The sequence below is a fragment of the Argiope bruennichi genome, chromosome X1 (assembly GCF_947563725.1).
Source record: "Argiope bruennichi chromosome X1, qqArgBrue1.1, whole genome shotgun sequence".
NCBI classification, from domain to species: Eukaryota; Metazoa; Arthropoda; class Arachnida; order Araneae; family Araneidae; genus Argiope; species Argiope bruennichi.
Genome location: NC_079162.1, coordinates 99,560,104 through 99,579,341, shown reverse-complemented (window position 1 = coordinate 99,579,341; position 19,238 = coordinate 99,560,104). Strand labels below are relative to the sequence as shown.

Here is a 19,238-nt window from a genome sequence, read left to right as displayed (position 1 = left end):
GTGTGACTCGCAATTATGATTTATCACTTCTCTTCTCTACCAAAGCACAACTGAACAATCGTGAGATGACGATTCTGAGTTAACGTGCATATTTAACGCACACACTCAATATTTAATCAGCTGCTTGTCGAAAATTCTATGTTGATTCAAGAGCAATTCGGCCCATGTTTAAGAATTTAACTATGGATTAAAACACGGGAATGAGGTCTTTATGCATTGAGGCTCTTTATGGGGGACAAAACATCTAAATTTTCTTTTTCTTATCCTTCTTGAAGTTTCTCTGATTTTTTCTCAAAGAACATTCTAAAAATCGTAAACAGTTGTCAGAACAAAATGTATAACTTGATAGTCTCCTTTTTAAATGCGTAACACGATCTAACGCGATCTTTCCTATTTAACGATTAACTAAAACAATATTCTTTTTTACATTTCTAACATATGCAACGGATCTTTCACTTTATCTCTTCAATGGATTCGGCAAATACGTTCTTACTTCTTGTTTTTCTATTTGCATGTTTCGATTCCCAATGAAATTAAAGAATTCACGATCTAAAATCGGGGGGGGGGGAGAGTGTTTTTAAATGTTTTAAATGTGTAAAACAATTTAATCAATTAACAGTTAAGTAAAACAGTATTAATCATACAATTAATCAATTAACAGTTAAGTAAAACAGTATTAATCACACAATTAATCAATTAACAGTTAAGTAAAACAGTATTCTTTTTTACATTTCAAACGCATGTGGAGGACCTTTCTCTTTACCTCTTCAATGGATTCGGTAAATACCTTTTTTTTTCAGTTTGCATGTTTCGATCCAAAATGAAATTAAAGAATACACGGGGTAAAATCGGGAGAAGTGTTTTTATATGTGTAACATAATTTAACACGATCTTTCCTCAATTAACAGTTAAGTAAAACAGTATTCTTTTTTTACATTTCTAACGCATGTGGAGGACCTTTCTCTTTATCTCTTCAATGGATTCGGTAAATAAATTCTTTAGCATGTTTCGATCCACAAGGAAATTAAAGAATACACGGGGTAAAATCGGGGAGAAGTGTTTTTATATGTGTAACACTATTTTACACGATCTTTCCTCAATTAACAGTTAAGTAAAACAGTATTAATTTTTACGTTTCTAACGTATGTGGTGGATCTTTCTCTTTATCTCTTCAATGGATTCAACAAATACGTTCTTTCTTTCTTGTTTTTCTGTTTGCATGTTTCAATCTCCAATGAAATTAAAGAATTCACTGTATAAGATCGGAGAGAAGGAATGCATTGAGAGGACTAAATATGAAAATTTTGTATAAGATATTTAAGAAAATATTTAAGAAAACTAAAGAAATATGCGTTTTTTTTAAGACAGAAGTTTATAAGGAATATTAATAATTAGATATATTTACTAAGAGGTAAAAATTAAAGCTTAAAAGAGTATCTGTAAATTGAATATCTTTTTGAATTTTTATATTTCAAGAAACTTTCAAACTGAATCTTGTTTCTTCTATATTGCCCTTCAAAATAGACTGTGATCTTTTTTAAGAATCTATGAGCTAGAAGTAAATTAGTAGATATGAAATCGAAAACATTTCCTGAGAGTGACATAAGTGATGAGGAGGCAGGGACTGGCTGTAAGCTCATATATATTCATTATACAAAATAATTCAAGAATAAAGCATACGAAATATTTGATACGAAAATTGAGTGAAATGTACTCCCACCCAAAATCAAGAATCAACTTGTTTTCAGGGTTTAATTTGCTAAAATATTAAAATTAATTAATGAAATTTAATTATTATTTGCTCAATATGGGAACATAATTGGCAACTTTGATGTGGAAACATAAATTAAAAACTGGTTAATATATTTTTCTAATGAATGTATTTAAAATGTCAAAATTTCATTCGGAGAATGGAAGAAAAAAAGTTTTTTTTGATAAAAACAGACATTACAAGTAAATATTAAATTTGTACCAATTAATCAAAAATTCGGGTGATATTTAAAAAATTGAAAAATGATTTATTGAAAAAAAAGACGGTTTTCGGGGTGAGCAATCAAAGCACATGGTTTTTTGGGCCTGAAAAGTGTTTAGTAAAAAATATCTTTGGTAAGGGAAGTTGCTATAGAGGTACACAAAATGAATGACAATTTTGACACTTTTACTAGAATACAGTTTGACATTGGTACAACATACTGAAGACGAATTAAAACTCCAACTGTTGCAGAGTGCGGCATATGCGAAAGTAGGGTAGCTAGGGATTGCAATACCGGTATACTGGGATACCGAATACCGGTATTTTGAGACATTTGTACAATTTTGTAATACCGGTATTTACAAGTTTAAATACCGTTTTTTCGGTATTTACTAGAAATTTTTAAAATTGCCTCCACTAAATGTTCAGGGATCGCCAACATAAGAAAATAGTATGCGTTTTTGTTTTTATGTCTCCCTAACGGGCGAAATTAATTAGGCTGTGAATATAAAGTTGCATCGTACAATCAAGAGAAGTGATAAAATACTGTTTGACAATGGATTGTAAAATCCTCCGCGCTTTTGCGCATGCGTTAGGATGAGTTTAACTTCACAAAATAGGTGAAAGGAAATATGAAAGGAGAAGATGTTTATATTTAACAATGAAGACTCGCGGTTTGACGTAAGATTACAGATAATTAGTGATACAGAAAGAAAAAGGTACTAATCACAGTTAAATATTTCAGAGCAGTTTTTATTTAATATAAGAGACATAAACATTAAATTATGAAGAATAAATTAAAAATTTCGGTTCTTAAAATTTGGTAATTACATTTTTTACAAAATAATTATGATAACCATTCCTGAAAACTTTTTTATCACTTTTGGCTACACAAATGAATACGAAAGTTTGAGTTAAAATAATATAGCTGGTAATATTTGCACAACATTACTTTCCAGGCTTAATGACAGTACAATTGATGCATTATTTTTTTTTAAGATCACATTTCAAAAATTTGCAATAGTACCACTGACTGAATAGTGATATTTACACTTTTTTGTGATTTAAATAAATAAGATGCTTCTTTACTTTTTTGTGATTCTTTATATACTGTTATAATAAGTTACCAATTATTTTTTGTGATATTTACACTCTCTAATAAAACTAGCAAATAAAACAAAGAAACACCTGTGTTTTTTTTCTTTTCCTAAAATTTCTACTGCCGGTATTAAAACCGGTATCCCGGTATTAAGATCTAAAAAATACTGAATATCGGTATGGAACTTTTGGAATTTCTCATCGTGAATTGCATTTTTAAATTCCCAATAAATAGATTGTTGTAATAGATACAAGCATGATTTCAAATAATAACCAGAACCTGACTTCCACTAGAGACAAATCTGACGATCACAGAGGCCATGGAAATTTGAATCAGCTGCTAATGATGTTGTCTTCCCCAAAGGTCTCGACGTGGGAATATTTTAGTGGGTTCCAAAGAGACTTATTGCGCAATCGTGTATAAATATTGCTGTAAAACCATTTCTTTTATCCTTAAAGATGGGATCTCAACAATTTTTCCATAAAGAACCACTGAAAAACCATACATTGAATTGTTAAAGTCATATAGGTCTTTAAACAACAGCCTAATTTGCATATTTTTATAATAGTCACTCTTTTCCGTATCATCTGCAGAATATTTTTTGTGCTAACATTCAGTGAAAAAAAAAGTGCTTGGGATGTTTACCCCGCAAATGCTTTTCAAACAAAACAGCTTTGTTTCCCCTCCCCCCCACCTTTTCATTTTTTAGGAATTTTTGTAATGTCTGCAAATTTTTTATCACTCAGTGCTTGAAAAACAATTCAGATTCATGTATAAGCCCAAATAAATTTGACAACATTGAGTAACACAAACACTTCTATTAACTATCATTCCAGTTATTGCATCATTTCATCTATACCATGTGCTAAGACAATTACTTCTAAATATCCTTCATTCATTTATTTGTGTCCAGAGCTGACATTCAAGTAGAGATTGCATTGATGGTGATAAACATGATATTCTTTGATTCACTTAATAGTTGCTTGTGAAAACTTTGGCCGTAAAAGTATCGAATGAAGACAATGCTTTCTTACAAAATTGAAGGACATATCTTTCCGACAACAAATGTTAAGGCATTACTCCTACCAACCTTGTGAATGACATGTTGATAAGAATGCATTCTGTATAAGGTGCCAACTTTATTCATGAGCCAATGGCTAATTTCTCAACTGTCAGAGACATTTATACATTTTTAACTGGAAAAATTATCTCAAATTAAGAAAATAATTACTTTTTATTTATTCATTTCTAGTCATTTGAATCAATAAACGTGCTGCTGTAAAAATCAGGAAATTTATATTTTTACACAGTTCTCCAGTCTTTTTAGACATATGGCGTAAAAAACGCTTGACGCATAAACATTAAAAAAAAATTAATGTAACTCTTCCCCACCCAAAATTGACAAAATTAGGAACCTTTAAATTTCATTAATTTAGGCCAATTATTAGCTACTTCAAGGAAGTGGAGTCCGTTGACCAGGCAGATATTCCTCGAAAGTGACTTCTGAAATTGAGTGGAATAGCTTACAAAAATGAAATTTAATGTTTCACATTCTATCAGTTCCCTTCACAGTGGAGTGGGACTTTTTATATATAAGATATTAGTGCGTGAAAATAATTTTATTAAATATGATTAGAGATATTAAATATTCTAATTATCATATTTAATCTCTTAATATTAAATATAATAGGAGATTAAATATGTTAAGAGAATCGGAGGATTCTGAGAAATTTAGATTTTGTAGTTTCCTCAGAAAGACAAGTAACATAAAATACAGTTTTTACCTTCATTTAAAGCCTTTGCTGAATCCGAAGTATATGCCTGTATCTGAGGGAGCAGAAATTAAAAATTTAGATGCTATTAAAATGGACACTCCCCTTATAATATCAGAATACTTTGAATATATTCTTTGATTTTGTAGATAGAACCAATATGTTCTAGATAATTTGGGAATCTTACGGGAAAGCTTTATTGTCTTTATAAAGAGTATTTTTAAATAATAATTTTTTTTGTGGCTAGGCTATTTTTTTGCAAGAATATATCACGGACTATTCCTATAATATATATTTTATCTACAACAAATATATAAATAACAAATATATAAACAACAAATATATAAACATGAATTTTTCTATTATTTGTGTTATGAAATATTCTCAGAGGAGTCTTTTAAAGAAACTAAATACTATTCTACAGGGTGGTTATAATTTAAGTTCCATTTTGAATAGTCATAAAAGGAAAACTACTATGCCAAATATTATCAAACTTGGTAATAATTTAAAGAAGGCTATGGAAATTTATTTTCCACCGAAAAAAAAAGTTCAAAAACTCACCACTAGGGTAAAATGGCGCTGTATGTAATATTGTTAAGCATAATAGGATATGAAGACATTGGTTTAAAATGTGTTTAATCATTTCTGAAACGTGTTACAAAGCATGTTAAATATGGCGTCTACCATTTTCTGAAAGCAAGTTAAATCGCATTACTGCATTCTGATCAGTAGCTTTTAGCACATCAGGAGTAATATTACGCACATGTCGATGTATTGCAGCTTCCAGATATACCAAATTGTTTAGATTATCACCATTAACAGTGCTTTTGAGATAACATACATTGAACATGCTTTGTAACACGCTTCAAAAACAATTAAACATATTTTAAATCGGTGTCTTCATGTCCCATTATGTTTAACAAAATTGCATACAGCGCCATTTCCCCCTGGTGATGTGTTTTTGAACTTTTTTTGACAGAAAAGAAATTAGTATGACCTCTTTTAAATTGTTACCAAGTTTGATAACATTTGGTCCAATAGTTTTCCTTTTAAGACCATTTCAAAGTGGAACATTAATTATAACCACCCTGTATAAGCTGATTATTATGTGTGATAGATGGCATATCGTTGTATTCCTTGACTGTTTGCTCTTCACACATTAATGAAATATTTCTTGATCTGTAAATTTTATACTAACACCTTAAGAAAAGCACTTTGCTTGCGTTAGTTCTGTGAGTTTCTCTAGATTCTCAGGGCACGATTTTATTTTATGCTTGATTATGGACAAATAAACACTCAGTTTAAGATGCCATCACAAAATAATGTTAATTATCTATTTATAACTTATTATTTCTTGCTCTTGGAAAATTACTGTTCAAAATACGAACTGAATATAAATTTTTGAGAAAGAAAGGTTAAGTATAGATTAAAATTAAAATTAGGACTAATGTTTAAGAAGGGAAAACATGCAAAACATGGGATAACATTAGCAGTCCAAGCAATTTTTAAATTAATTTGTAAATATGCAAATTCAGCTACTTTTTCTCAGACTGGCAATTGATTTAAAAGTCAGAAATGCATTCCAAACACACACATACACGCTCGCGCGCACGCACACGCATGAAAAAATGAAGAAAAATGAAGAAAAAATCTTTTATCAATGCCTCAAAAAGAATTTTATTAAATAAAAATCAAATCTGGAGGGTAAAACAAAAATCATTAAAACTTTTTTATTACATAACAAACCTGCGTTAAAATTTTTTTTTTCTTATTTATTATGTGCCAGTTTTTGATAATTTTATAATTTATAGTTACCATTGCCATGGAATCGTAAAATTAACTTTTATTTCTAGATGGCGTCGAATCTGTGAAACTAACTAATTAATAAATTTTAACTAATTAAATATATCAATTAGTTGATAATTAAGCGTTAAATGATAGTTAAGAGTTATTAAAGTATTTTTTGTCATCGGGATTTAAAAAAAAAAAACTGTAAAAAAAATCCTGAACCCAAACACGTCAGAAAGTGAATGGAAACATCGCTTACGAAATTCCATCATAGCTTATGGGAAACATGCGAGAATAAGTGAAACTGTTAAAAAGGGAGTCAAAGTAAGTTTAATATGCTGTAAAGTAATCCTAATGTAGGAAAAAGAGGGCAGATATACAAAAAAAAGGGGGGGACATCTTCAATGGAGGTAAAAGGATTAGTAATTACAACTAGCTGAAGTATCAGGTGTCGTTCATATATGATAGCAGATTTCTTGAATCTTTTTTCGGGAAAACGAGATTCAAAATTAGCTATTCAACAAAAGACTACTTTTGTATACTTTTTTTAATGGGACTTTATCACTGATAGTCCAGTTTTTCTAGAATTTGATTTTTTTTACACAATTTTTGACTCGCAATTGCCAAAGTTGTTGACTCTTTCAAGCCCTGAAGTTTACTAAATGTTTAAAAGTAATTTTCATGAGAGTTATTTATTCTGTATTATAGATATTATATTAGCATTAAAACTTTGAACAGCGAAATTACTATGTAAGAAACAGTTAGTAATTTATAAGCGATCATACAGAAACTACTCACACGAAAGCCAAAGAAACATCAACAGCAAAAGAAAAGAAATTTCCAGGTGCATCAATAAAATTATTTCATAACAACAGTAATTGGGATTGAAAATTTTTGAATGACAGCATTTACATTTTGAAAGCCAAAGAAAATAAGTGTTTACGATATTCAACGGTGATATTAAAATGCGTGCGAAACTTTCTTGAGAAAAACATTGCATGACAGCTTCACAATAGCACTATAATTCTCACGCAACAATAGAGACTTTGATGCTTTTGATAGCTGAGATCAAAGTTGCTGACGGGTATAATTTTATATTCTGTCCTTTAAAATCGTCAACATACCTCGTTAGTGTTTAGTTGATGTCTTTTAGACGTACTGATTACACAGATCTATTTTATTTTCAAGATATATCTGATCTATTTTACTTTCAAAATATATCTGAACTTTCTAAATCATTCAAATATATATCTGATTGTTCATTGCACTGAGTTCATTGCAAAAGTTTTGTAAGAACATTTTAGAAGTATTTGGTCGATATTTTTTATTTCAATGTGCTACACTGAAGTATTTAAGATACTCTTATTGTTAAAAAAGTAATTTAGACTTTAGTTTTACTTTTGAAGTATGAAACGAGTTATAAAGTGATTGGAAAATCACATTAAATGCCTCCGAAATGTTTTAGAAGAAATTGTAAACACAGTAATTTTAAAATATGCTCAAAAGTGTTGATTCGGCTTCATTTTATAAAGATCTTTTTATTTTAGCACTATTATATGAAGCAAAATTCACTTATAATAAAAAAAATAATTAAAAATACAATAACTGGTACTTTCATACTAAATGGCATACTGAATAATTCATAGTTAAAAGTTGCGATTAATCTCTTCGTATATCATTTTTCTTTAGTGAGGTGTCTTATGGAAATTTCGGTTTTACCAGATCAAATCAATCTTTACTACATTTAAATTCCTTTCAGAATTTCATTTTGAACATACATGGGTCTTTGCAAATGATGAGATTATTCTTAGAGATCCTTCTGTTTTATTTTTAATTTCTTGAATACGAATGTACAAATATGCAAATAAGTTGTAATAATCAAAAATTTCAGTGTGGAAAGTTCGATGAATCCCCAAGTTTTATAGTTTGATTCAAAGAAAAAAAAATCATGTTTAGATTTACCTCAGTCCGTCAACCCCCGGGGGGCACCTCGAAATGAGGATGAGATGCTTCCGGCATGGAGGTTGGATCTCGACACCCTGGAGGGTACACAAAAAGGTGGGGGATCTGACTCCTTCCATCGATGACGGGAGGGGCGTACTTCTTTCGGGGAGGGTTGTACCGTGGCCGATGATGGCCCTTAGGACTCAACCACAGTTCCCGCCAGTGTTGCTGTTGCGGCAGTCTGGTCATTCAGCCTTATGGTTTAAATCCGTGTGCCTTTGTGGCGGGTCGGTCCTTGCCTCAGTCCGTCTGTGTGTTTGTAAACATGATAAATAAAAATCACGGATAAAAATTTGACATGTAGTTTTTACGCCAAAGTGTATTCTGGGTCGAATTTTCGACATATTCTGTCAACTGGAGGATTGTTTGTCTTGAATGAGAACAGCTAAATGTTAATAGAAAAAATTAAGGAAAATAAAATTCGGTATTTCTTACATAGAATTGTAGTACATCACATTTCAAATCGAATTGGTTAACGTCAAGATACATTGTTTCGAAATGCACGAGCTTTTTATTATCACTAGAAAATGTGCCCGTCTTCACAGGATGTTATCCTTTGTTATCCTTATCCTTATCTCAGGTCTGATCATCAGAGGTTAACTAACGAAAGTTGTAGTAGAGTATCTCAAGCACATTGGCAGAAAAATTAAAAATTCAAAAAATTATCGTTTGTAGTGCATTTAGATGTAAATGTATAGTAAGAATAAAATGTATATTAATGTGCCCGTCTTCACAGGATGTTATCCTTTTAAAAATATCTCAGGTCTGATCATCAGTGGTTAACTAACGGAAGTTGTAGTAAAGTATCTCAAGTACATTGGCAGAAAAATTAAAAATTCAAAAAATTATCGTTTGTAGTACATTTAAATGTATAGTAAGAGTAAAAAATAAATGTTAAAGACTCGGTATTCTATGAACTAAAACATTTCATCGCAAATAATATTTTTTCCCCTGCCTATAACGTTTTCTCACACTTAAGCAAAAGTTAATCATTAAAATCGAATTAAAATAAATAGTGATTCATTAATAGAGCAAAATGCAATGCCAAATACAAAGCAAAAAAATATTAAAGAAAATATTAAAAGATAACTTCCAATTGATTCGTGAAGTGTGAATGTAAGAATCAGATTAAATACAAGATAATAAAAATCGCAGACTTCAGCTCATCGATCTTTGTTACATTCCATCATAAAGAATGTAAATAAAATGTGAAATTAACTATCCCATAATTAAATTTTATTCATCCTTAGCTTTATTCTCTCACCAAAAACATACAAAAACCTGTCTTAGTTGCTTGACGTCAAAACAGAAGTTGAGATTTTGCATTCGTTAATGACGAAGACTAAAAAGGCGGGGGTATTCTGATTCCGCCCAGCGTAACAAATGAAGAAAGACGAATATTTATATAAATAAGTTGATTCAATACAATCTAAATTAACCATATTTTTGAAGTTCCACAAGAAAGACGATGAGAGATTACTCTCCTCCAAAGTCTTCGCCTCCATAAGCGTTGCGTGTTGGAAATCGACAGCATCTGTTATTCATATCCTTATCCGCACCTTCTCGGATGACAAGGAATGATGATCCACTATCCCTCCTTACTCACCGTTCCGTCAGTTCATTGAATTTGTAAACATTTTTTATATATATACGATTTTAAGAGCATTATGTTCATTTTCTGTTAAAAAAATGTTTGTAGTTCTTCATTTTGGAAACTTTTCAAACTCCAGAAAGCTTGTTGGTTTCCACAACATTTTCTGACAGTTCCATCTTAGAGAATCCTTTCAAAATCTATTTAAATCTGAACAGCAATTCCTTGCCTTCTTTCTTACATGAAAAAGTTTCATGTTAAATATACATCTGTTTGCTATATATGCAAATCTTTATCCAATACGCGTTTATACACCGATGTTACAACGAAACTTTTGAAGAGCATAAATACAATTTGTATTCGAAATTATTAAGTGATAACCACATACTTGATTATAAGATAAATACTTATTTGAAGTGCTTATAGTTTTCCGATGAACAATTAGTTGACTACAATTTAGGAACCGTTGAATAATTGTGGCAGAGCAGGATTTATTAATAGTTGAAATGGATCGGTCATTTGCTTTAATAATTTCCAATATAGTCCTATAGCAAATACAAACGAATAATTTCTTCATCTTTGGAGCCGAATCACTTTTGTATTCGAATACACCGAATTCGTTTAGAAGGGTTACGCCATCCACTGTGAAATAATTTTTCTCAAACGATCCTTCAGAATATGTAGAACGTTGGCACACTTTATCTTTACTGCACAGGTTTAGGCTGCCGACCAACGACAACTCTTCACAGTTCCTTGAAAATGGATAAGGATGAAAGAGGGGTAGGCTAGGATTAGAACTAACATGTAGTATAAGCTAGTTTTCCCACAATTATCAACTCCTGAAATTTAATAATTTGTGAGTTTTAAATCGCATAACTGCCTTGAAGTTCGTATGTTAGGCGTATGAGAGTTTTCTTTAGATAATTAAAAATGTTATTTTCAATAAAATTAAGTATGAAACTATTTTTTAATTTAAATCAGAAGAGATAAACAGTTGTCGCTATGTTTCAAGACATAGTAAACATAGATTTGGAGGTTGCTGTGAACCGGAAGAAACTTTGTGCACTTCGAAAAAATTTGCAACAACTGCAAAAAGCAACGAAAATTTGTCTCTTTTTTCACCTTCAATGCAACAAACAGATTTTTAACGTCACAGGAAAACGGACTTTCTCGGTTTCCTTCCTTTAGTTATTAGATTGTCTTAGTCTCTCTGAGTATCTGATTTGTATTAGCATAAAACGATGGTAAGCTATGCATACAAATGCTGGTTGATTTTTATCAGAGCTTACCGTAATTTAGTTCGGCTGCATCTGATTTCGGTTATGCAAGGGAAATAGGAATTTCGGCGGATGATTTCTCTAGAGAGGTATATTTCAGAATTGATAGTTCAAGGATATTTTGAATAAGATATTAAATTGTCCTTCAACTTTCAGATTTAGTTTTTCAAAAGTAAGATATTAAAATCATAATGCCAACTGAAACGCATATCGTTTTCCCAAATTTGATTTGGGTTTTATATTAAATTAGATTCTTCAGAATTACTAAAAATGTAGACTAAATTAAAATTATTAAAGCCTATATCGACTGTTAATAATAACAGAGGATATTTCTGTTATTTTCCACTAATAATATTTTTAGTATGAGAAGCAGTGGTATTGGAACAAAATGTCCACATTTGCAAAAAGCAGAATAATTTATGTTTCTGATTTATGTAATACTTAATTGCAGTAATAAAAGATCACATATCAATATATATATATACTAGCCGCCTTTGGCGACCAGCCGGTTCGCCAATCTTAATGCTCATTAAAATTTTAATAATTAAATATTTTATGTAATTCCTACTTTAATATTTTCTTCATCAAATATTTTAAAGCTTCAAATTTTGATAGTCATGTAATTCACTCTAAATAATATAAAGTCCTTCAGCCATAACATAATATGTATCTCTCTAATTTTCTGTTAGTTTCGGTAGAATTTATGCTTAAAATTAAAATGGAAATGACTAAACTGCAATTAATATAATAATATTTTTTACTGAAACAAAGCATTTTTTTTAATAATATGATTACTGATAATAGAGTCACTGAGCGTTTAAACTTTATGGGCACTAAAGAATATCTTTCTTAAGTTATGTAATATCTCAAGAATTTGTCAACAAAATTTTCTCAGATTCATCATGAACAGATCGATTAATTAACAATGTTTAGTTTTAAATGCATCAAACACTAAGAAAATAAAATGAATCGTTTAAAATAATCGGTCGAAAACAGGTTTTAAAAAAACTACTTAAAAAACGATGTACTTAAAACTATAAGCATATACAAAAAAATATATAACTAACATAAATACAATTTACTTACAAAAGCATGCAACTAACCTAAAAATAATTTAAATCATCTGTTGATAACGGTTGTCATGGCAACAATCAGAACACAGTGCGCATGCGTGAATTTTCTTCGCCAGTTACGTTAACGCAAATGCGTGAATTTTTCTACGCCAGTTGGGGTAACGCTATGCAGATTAGAGATTTTTAATTTCCTTTATTCTGTGTTATTTTAATTCAAAAGTACTTCAAAATGAATCTGAAACATGGATTAATTAACAATGTTTAATTTTAAATGCATCAAACATTAAGAAAATAAACAGAATCGTTTGAAATAATCCGCCGAAAAATATTAACCCTAGCCTCATTACTGTTGGGAGAAAAAAAAAACTGAAGCCTTACTCATTTTGCGGGGGAGAAAATGGAAGATTTTTTTGGCGGAAAAGTTGGCGGTGGGGAAAATAGAAGATTTTTTTTGGCGGGAAAGTTAATTTTTAATTAATAATTCAAATTCTAATTAAAAATTCGAAAAAAGGAACCCCAGGTGCACATTCCCGACCTCCAAGGTATACATGTACCAAATTTGGTAGCTGTAGGTCAAACGGTCTGGCCTGTAGAGCGCCAACACACACACACACATTGAGCTTTATTATAAGTATAGATTAATATGATCAATTGACACGTCTCATCAGATAAATGATACAGAGTTAGAAAGATTTATAAATGTTACATATTAAGAAAAGTATTTGAAGAAAAAGCAAAAGATAAAAAATTCCTGATTTAAATTTTATTGATTACAGAATTAATTCACAACCGATGCATTGTTTTTTGTTGTAGGATTAATTTCTATAGCATTATTTTCTATCACATGTACATTTTTTTACTTTCACGTATACAAAGTATTTAAAGAGAAAAAACTATAATAAATATAATAAGTAATAATTATGAAAACAAATTATAAATAAATAATTAAATAGAATCTTAGTCCTTAGCATTTATTCAAATAAAAACCTCGAACAATTTCTTGATTCTTAATAAATTTTAAAGCTTCAAAAAGCGTAATATAAAAACTAGAACTGAAAAAAAGTATGAAATATTCTTTTTACTAATCGGCTATTTATTCAATTATTAAGGCTATTTATTCAATTATTAAATGCGTTGTTTAGACCATAAGGCAAAATTAAACGAATAAAATCTGTCAATAGTGACCGCCTTTCTTTTTTTCTCATATGCATGTAAAGAGGAGGGCCGCAGTGGCCTGGTGGTAAGGTCTCGGCTCGTGAGCCGTAGGGCTTCCAGCTCGAGACCCGATTCCACCGAAAAACCGTCGTGTGAGGGGTCTGTTGCACGTCAAATCCATCATGGCCAAATGTCCATCCGCTGGTGTGGTGTGGTGTGGAGAGGGGGATGCCAGCTCAGGTGCCGTCCTCATCATCCGACCGCTGTTCAAAATTACGAGGTTTGTTCCAAAATAGCTCTTAGTGTTGCTTTACAAAGGGACATTAATATAACTAAATTAAAGCATTTGAACAGGATGACTCAAAAACATAATGAGTTAGATAGATAAAATTCGGCATATGATTCTATCTTTAGAATTGTGGTTCTGCATCAAAGTTTAGACGAAATCCATCAACAAGTTTACCTTCTAGAGTGTTATGCGCATGCGAATGTGATAACTGAATAACACAAGACGTTAGGTGAATAAATTTCAGTATATAAATTAACTACAGCTCTGAGTCTAAATATCATTTCCGATTATTTTTCAGTCCGTCTGCATGCCGACAAGGTAATTTTAAAATATTACAGATCAGTTAAACGAAATTTAATTTGTGATTTTAAAATCTCAACTTTTGATCTGCATCAAATTTTGGATCAAATCATTCTAAGGAAATCCAAAATTCACATTTGATGCTTTTAATTATGCTCTGAAGCTAAACATCTAATACGTTGTGTAATTATACTAGAGTGCACAAATGGGCAAGAAAATGAACAGAATACACTCTTTGGCTTGTAAACACTCTTTGAAATTTTTAAACGCTTGGCTGTTTATGTATTTGCAAAAAATAAATTAAAAGGATGCATGCGATTTGAATTTTTATTTTTTTATTTTTCATTTTTCCTCTCTCTACTCCCGCCTTTAATTTGTAATAATTTGCATACCATCCGGAAACCTTGAAAATATCCTGTTTTTTCGATAACCATCTGTTTAGTAATTGTGCGTTTCTCGGTTTAACAGCTGGGAAACGTTCCAATAATTCATTCACACTGTTTATATCATCTTAATAAAAAATTTTATAATTTTTTATTGATGTTTAGCTAAATTCAAATCAACATATTTATAATTTCATAAATTATAAATACGTTCGTTCAAATTTATTGTAATGCTTTTGAGATTCGTACAGAAACCTCGCTGAATAGAAGTAAAACATGAGTAGTAATTAAATTTGAAAATTTACAAAAGTTTTACAATTATTTAATATAAATTATATCGTGTTCAATTAAATTGGTCAATTTTTAGTATTTTATGAAATAAGGAGCCAAACCTAATAGAATATTTGAAGAAAATGTTTAATTATTCATTTAACTTGAAAAGTAACAAGTTTTTTTTAACCAATATTACAAGAAAATCTTTAATATGATATAGAAATACATATTTATATATGTTTCTTAACCAATTAACTGTTTCAAACTCTTCAGAAAATGCGTATCTAAATTGCGTAAGAAAAATGTAGCAATGACGAGTATACTCGCCAAACACAGAGTATGGTAATATGATGTAATGTCTTGATCTAGACTGATCAAATAACGAAGCAGAATTTCCAGACAATTCTTTACTTTACAGCCTTATATATACAAAGAACAACTTGTTCTAATCTTGGTTAAATAAATAGTTATTTACACCTGTAGTAGGAGATACAACAGTCGAAGTCGAAGGGTTTCTTGAAACTCAGTTGGTTCACGGACTGCGAACTCGTGGGCGTAGTCCAACAGTCGTCTGCAATTCGTTTCTTCTCTTATCCTAAAAAAGAATCTCCGCACTTTATTTCGGCGACAATTTCCGTCTCTTAATTTACATTGGTCATTTTAGCTCTCTTTCGGCCAATCGGGGTTCAGCAATATGCTCTCTCAGCGGCGACAGTGGGTCGTGGGAATGTCCTTTCACAAAGAGAAACATCTAGCACCCAGATGTTTGGACACCCCTTTCTCTTTGAAGGTATTATCAATACCTCTTGGACGAGGAATTCCACATGTGGTCTTTCATTGTAGTCGCTAATGAACAGATGCTAGACCACTCAGGTGAAAAGATCCACCATCTGGCTATCTCGAGGAGTTTAGTAAGTAACAGCGACGACAACGGTGGCTGTAAATATCTTATCAGTACTGGGAAACGGGGAATGTTACCGTGAAATTATGTTGTAACAAGATTAGATTTATTTTTTTATTTCAATGATGAAATGAATTTATTTACTTAAACTAACATACGTTTTTTGCATATGAAAAAAAAGAAACATAAAAAAACTAATTTATCATTTTAATTTGCTGTTAGAGAAAGGTATTGAGCAAAGCATGGTACAACGCATAATAATCTTTTATTTGTTCCTTTGATTTCGACTTGACCTCAAAATATTTTAAAGATCTTGAAATTTACGAATATGTTTGAGTTTACAAAAATTGTAATTCAAACTGCAAATTGTCACTACTTATTACTCCTGATGAAAAAACTCGTCATAATGCAAAATGTTGTACTTTTTCCATGACGAGAATACTCATCAAAAACAGTTAACTGATTAATCAGACATATGAACTCTTCGGGAATGGGGAAAAGTAGGAACAGGGAAATTGCATATCTTATTTAGGGTTTTCATTTCTATTTTCAAAATTTAAAAGTACTTGTTCTAAATATATTTAAAAAAGCGGAAGGATTATGACAGATTCTTGAATAAAAGTCTTCATTTAATCGAATTCAAATTCGTGATTCAAATATTTGTATTTCTGATGACTTCCGATGTATTTCCTGCCAATCAAACCAAGTTGTGACGGAATGTAATAAAGCAAATATTTGCATATCTGATGTTTCATTATAACGAACAAACAAGGTTTTTTTTAATACCTACCGCTATTTAAGAGTTACTATTCCTGCTCGTGGCAAGACATCGAAATATATATTTAATTTTTTTTGTTCTTAATTTGTTGATGGTTTGATAAGCTTGAGGTAAAATCTCAGTTTCGAGGATGGTGAGTTCAAGACTTAATTCTAAGGAATTTACATCATGTATGCAAACTGAAATAATCTACTTTTACCCTCTAGTATTCGGACGGAAGTTTTCAAAGGAATTTTTATTGACAGGAGAGATAAAATTAATCATAATTTCCATCAACAAGATTCTAAAAACATTGTATGCCAAAACTTGAAAAAAGTTTCTATCAACAGGATGCTAGAAATGTAAGAAAAATATGAAAGATATTTTCATCAACAGCATCAAAAAAGTACTAATAATTTCTATCAACAAGATGATAGAAATATTGTATGCCAAAACTTGACAAATATTTTTATCAACAGAATACTAGAAATTTAAGGGAAAATTGAGAAAAATTTCTATCAACTGCATAAAATAATTCTACTAATTTCTATCAACAATATGCTAGAAATGTAAAAAAGATTCGACAGAAATTTCTACCAACATGATGCGAAAAATATTGTATACTAAGAATGGACATTGTTTTTATCAACAGGACAGAAAATTGTATGTAAAAACTAAAGAAACTTCTGTCAGCAGCATCAATAAAAATTAATTATACTTTCTATCTATAAAATGCTGTTTTCTAAATAGAATACTATTCTATCAATAGGGTTTCTATCTATATCTATCAGCAGTATACTAAAAATATTGTATACTAAGACTTTTTTTCAACAGGACGGTAGAAAACATTATATGACAAAACTAAAGAAAATTCTGTCAGCAGTATCAATAGAAATTAATAATAGTTTCTATCTATAAAATACTATTCTGTCAATAGGATTTCTATCTATATCTATCAATAGGATACTAAAAATATTTTATACTGAGACTCAAATTTTTTTTATCAATAGGACGGTAAAAATATTCCACGGCAAAACTAAAGAAAATTCTGTCAGCAGCATTAATAAAAATTAATTATAATTTTTATCTATAAAGTGCTAGAAATATGGCATGCTGAAGCTTAAAAGAAATTTCTATCAACAGCATTAATAAAATGAAGCGTAACTTCTATCAAAATTAAATATAATGAATAAAAAATGAGTTTAAGTCTGTACAAACCGAAGCCAGGTAATAAATCTATTGAACCATAAAAGCACACCTCTTATTCAATAGATTTGGTTGATCTTCGGTAGTTAAGTGACTTTCTTATTTTTTGTTTCTCATCATTGTAAGATATCTTAAGATACTAGGTTCATCTGGAACTTGATATGATCGTGAGGTTGAACTTTCGATGTTTATTTGTTTCTTAAGTATTTTGTTACGAAACATTCAAAAATAAAGCAGGAATGTCAATAATGAAAAATGGATGATGGTTTTAAAGATAGCTTAAAGGAGACTTCGTGACTTGGAAAGACATGACGGTAGGACAAAACCACACAATGACGATTTAAGATGCAAAAATATTTGTTTAAGATTTATTGGTAAAAAAAAGCAACAAGTATATGAATCGCTTTCAATCACTTATTGATATAAAATGAGAAACATCCTATGCCGCCTTCCTCAGAAGCAATAAAGTAACAAGTTAATATAAGGTAATCCTTAAACGTTTGAAATACTAAAGTATTTTGAGTTCAAAACTTGTTTAACTTTTTCAGTGAACTGAGCTTTTCGCTGTTAACTTTTAATTGTTTAAAATCATGGAATGAATTCTTGATTTATACTTAACAAAGTTATGCTTCTTTCTTAATATTTGTCTTAAAATTCATCAAGAACTTTATATATTTTGGTACTATTCTTCAAGGAAGTTAAATCAAAGGTATTATTTTTCATTATATTTATTCCCCCCAAGTATCTTTTATCTTACCATAACTAAGTTTAATGATTGTGGAACGCCGATTCCTTAACTTTAATAGTATATTAATGACGTAACATCTAGATATATCAATGATACGCCAAATATATGGCGGATCTACTACTTTAAATGAATATATACAACAAAAGCACTTGAAACGAAGATTTTTTGTGTAGATAAAGGTGAATTACTATTTTTTAAGTTATTTATAAAAAGGATTATAGTTATTTTCCTATTGCGTGGAATCTCTTACACCATAGAATTACATCGCGTATATTATTTTTTCGTGCTACTACCAAAAACATTAGGAACTTAAAAGGTAGTAAAAAAAAAAAATTCTGAAAAATGCGAAGAAAATCTTTAATTGAGAAGAGGGCTGCTTCGTACTTTATGACCAAGGCCAGATGTACGAAAAGGAAACATCCCATTAGTGCGCCATCAATTTGTACAACAAAACAAACGCTCTCTGCTAATCGTGAGCAAGGTGTTATTCTCCCTTATGCGAAAGCGCAGCACCTTATGGGAGCGAAGAGCAATAAAAAGAGAATCTTTCTTCGTAGTGAAATCAGAAGCGTGTGATTACATCTTTCGAGTGATTTGTCGTGAAGAAGTTTCCTGCCTAAACAACAGATACTCAGCTGCATTTGTAAGTA

General features: G+C 30.4%; 1 protein-coding gene across 4 annotated transcripts in view; it reads left to right on the top strand.

The window, feature by feature from the left end:
• Positions 1-19,238, top strand: part of LOC129959128 (CRISP/Allergen/PR-1-like) — a 63,344-nt gene that overhangs the window by 5,291 nt on the left and 38,815 nt on the right. The window contains exon 1 of one of the 4 annotated variants that reach the window (XM_056071952.1): positions 18,242-18,325. The exons of 1 other annotated variant lie outside the window; for it this stretch is intronic. The gene's annotated coding sequence lies outside the window, so the exon portion shown is untranslated. 2 more of the 4 variants (XM_056071949.1, XM_056071948.1) reach the window with 2 other exon arrangements.